General features: G+C 36.9%; 1 long non-coding RNA gene across 1 annotated transcript; it reads left to right on the forward strand.

Moving 5' to 3' along the window:
* The first annotated feature begins 826 nt into the window (after positions 1 to 826).
* Positions 827 to 6,703, forward strand: LOC132676720 (uncharacterized). Its single transcript, XR_009609094.3, has 2 exons — positions 827 to 967; positions 6,482 to 6,703. It is a non-coding gene; the product is annotated as an uncharacterized LOC132676720 (long non-coding RNA).
* Positions 6,704 to 7,121: the final 418 nt, after the last annotated feature.

A 7,121-nucleotide genomic window follows, 5' to 3' on the forward strand; every position in this document is an offset into this window, starting at 1 on the left:
AGTGTTTGTTTTGTGCCAGTACCATACTGTCTTGATGAATACAGCTTTGTAATACAGCTTGAAGTCCGGGATTTTGATGCCTCCTTCTTTGGTTTTCTTTTTCAAGATTGCTTTGGCTATTCAGGGTCTTTGGTGGTTCCAAATTTTAGGATTGTTTGTTCTAGCTCTGTGAAGAATGCTTGTGTTGTTTGAAATTGAATGTGTAGATTGCTTTGGGTAGTATTGACATGTTCGCAATATTTATTCTTCCAATCCAGGAGCACGGAATAGTTTTCCTTTTGTGTGTGTCTTCTTCAGTTTCTTTCATAAGCTTTCTATAGTTTTCAGTGTGTAGACTTTTTACCTCTTGCTTTATGTTTATTCCTAGGTATTTTATGGGTTTTGGTGCAATTGTAAATGGGGTCGTTTCCTTGATTTCTTTCTGTTGCTTCATTATTGGTGTATCGTTCATTGATGTTATATCCTGCTACTTTGCTGCATTAATGGGTTAGTTCTAGCAGTTTTGTGGTGGAATATTTTGGGTTTTCCATATAGAGTATCATGTCATCTGGGAAGAGTGAAAGATTGACTTCCTCCTTGCTGAATTGGATGCCTTTTATTCCTTTGTGTTGTCTGAGTGCTGAGAACTAAGAGTTCCGATACTATGTTGAATAACCGTGGTGAGAGTGGACATCCCTGTCTTGTTCTTGCACTTAGGGGGAAAACTCTCCGTTTTTCCCCATTGAGGATAATATTAATGGTGGATCTTTCCTACGTGGCTTTCATGATTTTGAGGCATGATCCTTCTATCCCTGCTTTCTTGAGTGTTTTTGTCAAGAAAGGATGTTGTATTTTGTCAAATGCTTTTTCTGCATCTATTGAGAAGATCATGTGGTTCTTGTCCTTTCTTTTATTGATGTGATGTATCACATTGTTTTGCAGATATTGAACCAGACTTGCATCCCATTATAAATTCGGCCTGGCCATGGTGAGTAATTCTTTTCATGTATTGTTGGATCCAGTTGGCTAGTATCTTGTTGAGGATTTTTGCATCCTTGTTCATGAGGGAAATTGGGTCTGAAGTTCTCCTTTTTAGTGGGGTCTTTGATGTTGGAATCAAGGTAATGCTGGCTTCATACAATGAGTTTGGAAGTTTTCCTTCCATTTCTATTTTTGGAACAGCTTCAAAAGAATAGGTGTTAACTCTTCTTTACTGGAAAGCCACCTGGCCCCAGACTCTTAGTTTTTGAGAGATTTTTGATTACTAATTTGATTTCTTTACTGGTTATGAGTCTGTTCAAATTTTCTTTTTATTTATTTATTTTTTTTAACTAAAAATTGTAATGCTTAATTATTTTTGAGAGACAGAGATGGAGAGGGAGAGAGAGAGATAGAGTGAGCATGAGCAGGGGAGGGTCTGAGAGGTAGACACAGAATCCGAAGCAGGCGACAGGCTCTGAGCTGTCAGCATAGAGCTCGACCGGGAGTTTGAACCCATGAACTGTGAGATAATTTCCTGAGCCAAAGTCAAACGCCTAACCTATTCAGCCACCCAGCTGCCCAGTTCAAATTTTCTATTTCTTCCTGTTTCAGTTTTGGTAGTTTATAGGTTTCTAGGAATTTGTCCATTTTTTCCAGACTTCCCATTTTTTTAGCATATAACTGCTCATAATAGTCTCTTATTTTTTTTATTGCTGCAGTGTTGGTTGTGATCTCTTTTCTTCTTGATTTTATTTATTTGGGTCCTTTCCTTTTTTTTTTTTTTATCAAACTGACTAAGGTTGTATCAATTTTGTTCATTCTTTCAAGAACCAGCTCCTGGTTTCTTTGATCTCTTCTGGGTTTTTTGGCTTTGATAGCATTGATTTTTTTCTCTAATCTTGATTATTTCCTGTCTTCTGCTGGCTTGGGGTTTTATTTGCTGTTCTTTTTCTAGCTTTTTAAGGTGTAAGATTACACCTAAGACCTTTCTTCCTTCTTTAGGAAGGCCTGGATTGCTATATACTTCCCTCTTATGACCGCCTTTGCTGTGTCCCAGAGGTTTTGGGCTGTGGTGTTATCATTTTCATTGGCTTCCATATACTTTTTAATTTCCTCTTTAACCTCTTGGTTAGCCCCTTCATTCTTTAGTAGGATGTTCTTTAGTCTCCAAGTATTGGTCATCTTTCCCAGTTTTTTTCTTGTGGTTGATTTCGGGTTTCATAGCATTGTGATCTGAAAATATGCACTGTATGTTCTAGATCATTTTGTACTTGTTGAAGTCTGGTTTGCGTCCCAGTATGTGATCTCTTCTGGAGAATGTTCCATGTGCACTTGAGAAGAATGCGTATTCTGTTGATTTAGGATGAGATGTTCTGAATATATTTGTTAAGTCCATCCCATCCCATGTGTCATTCAAAGCCATTGTTTCCTTGTTGGTTTTTTGATTAGATGATCTGTCCATTGTCATAAATGGGATGTTGAAGTCCTCTACTATCCTGGTGTTAGTGTCAGTGAGTTTCTTTCCGTTTGTGATTCATTGATTTCTATGTTTGGGTGCTATCACATTTGGAGCATAAATGTTTACAATTGTTAGATCTTCGTGGTGGATAGACCCCTTAATTAAGTTATAATGCCCTTCTTCATCTTTTGTGGTCTTTATTTTAATATCTAGATTGTCTGCTGTAAGTATTACTATTCTGGCTTTCTTTGGCGACCATTAGCATGATAGATGGTTCTCCATCCCCTTACTTTCAACCTGAAGGCGTCTTTAGGTCTAAAACGTGTCTCTTGTAAACAGCATAGAGTTATATAGTGTTTTCTTATCTATTCTGTTACCCTATGTCTTTTAATTGGAGCACTTAGTCCATTAACGTTTAGAGTGAGTACTGAAAGGTATGAATTGATTGTCATTATGTTGCCTGTAGAGCTGGAATTTCCGGTGCAGAACACCCTATGTGTTTGAGCACAAAAACAATGAGACTCCTTTTGTTCCTCATTCCTGGTTTGTGGAACCTGGTTTGGCCTATGTGATGGACAGGTACTTCCATGAACCTCTGAGTACATATCAGATAAGCGTGGATTTCTTAGTTCTCTGTGTGGTGAGCCAAAACTTCTTAAATATAAAGATGCAGTTGGAATCAGGAGAAACAGAAACAAAATTTGACATGATCTCTTCAGCAACAGCAGTTTATGCAAAGGAGGAAGTTAAAAAAAACTTAGAGTGAAAAAAAGCATATTTCCCTTGGGAGCATCTTGCAACTGTGTTTGTTGATTTTGGTGATAAAGTTTATGAAATACTCTTCTATGTTGGTTTTCAATATGGTACCATTTTCAAATAGTTCAATATCATTTTCTTTTCCTTCTTTTTTTGTAATAAATAATAAATATTTAATATATAAATATTAAACAACACACTACTGCGCAAGCAAGGGGCCAAATAAGAAATCGAACAGCAAGTCAAAGTATGTCTTAAAATCAAAAAGAAAACACAATATTCCAAAACCTATGGGATGCACCAGAAACAGATGATAGAGTGTAATGGATACCATAAATGCATGTATTAAGAAAAAACGTTCAGGGGCACCTGGATGTCTCAGTTGGGTAAGTGTCCAACTTCAGCTCAAGTCATGATCTCATAGTTTGTGAGTTCAAACCCCACATGGGGCTCTGTGCTGGCAGTGTGGAGTCTGCTTGGGATTCTCTCTCTTTGACCCTCTCCCACTCACGCTTTCTCTCTCTTAAAATAAATAAATAATAAACAAAAAAACCAAACTTTAAAAGAGTTCAAATAAGCATTGTACCATTACACTATAAGGAACTATAAAAAGAAGGAGCTTGGCTGAAATTTAATAGATGAAGGAATAAGAAAGAAAAATCAGAAATAAAATAGAAACTAGAATAAACAATAACATAATATTTAAAGTAATGACCATTTTTTCCAAAAACAAACAAACAAACCCAAATTTTGGCAATGTTTTAACTACACTAAGCAAAAAAAGAAAAGAAAAGAAAAGAAAAAGAGAGAGAGAGAAGACTCAAAAATGAAAATGAGAAATGGAGGGAAAAACAATAGAACAGATAACCACAGAAGTATAGTGTGATTACAGATTACTATAAGCAGTTATATAGTAACAAATCAAATAATTTAGAAATAAGATAATTCTTTAAAATGTGCAAATTACCAAGATAAAATCATGAATCTTGAATCCAAGAAGTAAGAAATCTTCTTAGACCCATGACAAGAATGAAAGTTGAATTAGGAATCAAAAATCTCCCAGCACAGAAAATCCCAAGACCATCTGGCTTCACTGGTGAATTCTACCAAACATTAAAAAGAAATAATGGGGGAACCTGGGTGGCTCAGTCAGTTAAGTGTCCAACTTCGGCTCAGGTCATGATCTCGTGGTTCACGAGTTCGAGCCCCGCGTCGGGCTCTGTGCTGACAGCTCGGAGCCTGGAGCCTGCTTCCGGTTCTGTGTCTCCCTCTCTCTCTGACCCTCCCCCATTCATGCTCTGTCTCTCTCTGTCTCAAAAATAAACACTAAAAATTTTTTTGAAAAAAAAGAAATAATGGATGACAACCTTAATCAAAATCTTACAAATAATGGAATAGAGGGGACACATTCAAAATCATTCCACGAGGCCAGTTCTACACTGATAGCAAAGCAGGATAAAAATGACAAGAACAAAAAGTCTAGTTTGTCCAATATAAGTATTAACCCTTGGGCTTTCTTTTGACATCCATTTGCATGATAAATGTTTTCTCCAACCCCTCACATTCAATCTGGAAGTGTCTTTAGATCTGCAGAGTCTTGCAGGCCACATATAGATGGGTCTTGTTTTTGTTTTTGTTTTTTATCCATTCTGGCACCCTATGTCTTTTGATTGGAGTATTTGTTCCATTTACTTTCAAGGTACTTATTGATAGATAGGTATTTATTGCCATTTTATTGCATGTTTTGTCATTGTTCTGGAGATTTTCTGATCCTTTCTTGTCTTTGACACTTTTGGCCTCTGCTTTGCCCTCAGAGTCCCCTTCAGTCTATCTTGTAAGGCTGGTGTAGTTATCATGAACTCCTTTAGTTTTGGTTTGTCTGGGAAACTCTTTATCTCTCATTCTATTCTGAATGATAGCTTTGCGGGATGAGTATTGGCTGCAGATTTTTCCCATTCAGCGCTTTGAATATATCATGCCACTTCCTTCCTGGCTTGCCAAGTTTCTGTTGAGAAATCTCCAGCTAGCCTTATGGGTTTTTCTCCTGTAAGTGAAGGACTTGTCTTGCTGCTTTTAAGATGTTTCTTTTATCACTATGCTTTATAAATTTAATTAGAATATGCCTTGGTGTGAGCCTGCTTTTGTTGATTTTGATAGGTGTTTTTTGTGCCTCCAGGATCTGGATGTCTGTTTCCTTCCCCAGATTAGGGAAGTTTACTGCTATTATTTCTTGAAATGAATTTTCTGCCTCCTTTTCCCTCTCTTCTGATGGGATTCCTATAATATGAATGTTATGACTTTTGATGGAGTCACTGAATTTCCTGTCTATTGTTCTGAATATTCATCTTCCTTTCTTTTGTTCAGCTTAATTTTTGCCCATTATTTTATCTTCTCGGCCAATAATTCATTCTTTTTCCAGTCTGCTGTTCATTGCATCAAGCCTGTCGCCAGTCTCATTTATTGCATTCTTCATCTCTGATGGATTCTTTTTTTATATAAAAGTTATTTATTTATTTGGAGAGAGACTGAGACAGCGTAAGTTGAGGAGGGGTAGAGAGAGAGGGAGACAGAGAATCCTAAGCAGGATCCATGCCATCAGCACAGATGGGGCTCGAACTCATGGAACTGTGAGATCACGACCTGAGCTGAAACGAAGAGTTGGACGCTTAACTGACTGAACCAACCAGGCACCCCAATCTGATTGATTCTTTTTTTAACTCTTTGATCTCTGTTGTTAGCATCTCACTGATGTCTTCCATTCTTTTCTTAGGTTCAGTGAGTATCTTATGGTTGTTGCTTTACATTCTCCAATAAACATGTTATATGTTTTGCTTAGATCTCTGTCCATGGCCTTTATCTTTTTCTTTCATTTGGGATAAATTCTTCTGGCTTGGCATTTTGGCTAACTCTCTACCTTCTTCTCTGGGTTAGCAGCTTTCCATTTTATTTTCTGATGAGCTAATGGAAGCCATAACAACCATCAAAGTTAATAAAGGTCTGTAGAGAGAAACTTATGAATTTCATATACTTTAGACTACAACGTTAGACTATTTCTTAGAAATGACAGTTGTCATGGTCACAAGAGAGAAAAGTTGGAGGAAAACTGGTGTTTCATCAAAGACAAATTGACAGTTTTCAAAAATCTGGAAGGGGAAATGAATATATAAAGGTCGTCGAATGTAAAGAAAACTATTTGGAAGGGTGTGGGTTCTTTATGGACAAATATGGTTACATTTTAGCAAACCTAGAAGAGATAAGATTCATGTATAGTAAACAAAACACAATCTAATGATACTTTTCTTCTAGAAACCATTGGAAACACGTATCGCACACTGAGATGCATGGGGCTGGTGAAGTGCTTCTATTACTAATTCTAGCTGACGTATTTGCAATAGCTCAAGAGCTTACAAAATATTTGCCTTATGATTCTGAGTATGTTAGGTTTCAGGAACGAGAAGCAAGCCAAGATTCTGAGATGATAGTAGGTGATAAGATAAAGACCGAAATAAAAGACTCTGTCATCTTTTATTCATGTGTGGAATTAAACAGCTAAGTGAAGAAATCCCTGGTATACGTCTTCAGTACCCACCAACGTGCTGTGAGGAATTTCATCAACTTATTTTGGCCACAGAAGACCAAAGTGCTGATTATTTTGTGATAGTAATCTATTCTTATAAAGCAATGAGAAATTTGGGTCACATTATTCCAGGATTTGTTCTCTGTAGCCTGACAAGTGTCTCTTTGATTGAAGTGCCAACAATCACATTTCAGATGATACATATTAAGGATACAAGCCCATAAGACATGGCAAGTATAGCAGAAGCTGTTATTAAATGTAAGGGGAAGGATTATCCAGAACTCTATTGATCAGAGTAGATTATTTACTCCTGAAACCAGGTGTACTCTCCTTGGAAAGGCTTATGATAGTAAACCTCACAAAGGCAAA

The sequence above is a fragment of the Panthera onca genome, chromosome F2 (genome assembly GCF_046562875.1).
Source record: "Panthera onca isolate mPanOnc1 chromosome F2, mPanOnc1 haplotype 2, whole genome shotgun sequence".
NCBI lineage: Eukaryota > Metazoa > Chordata > Mammalia > Carnivora > Felidae > Panthera > Panthera onca.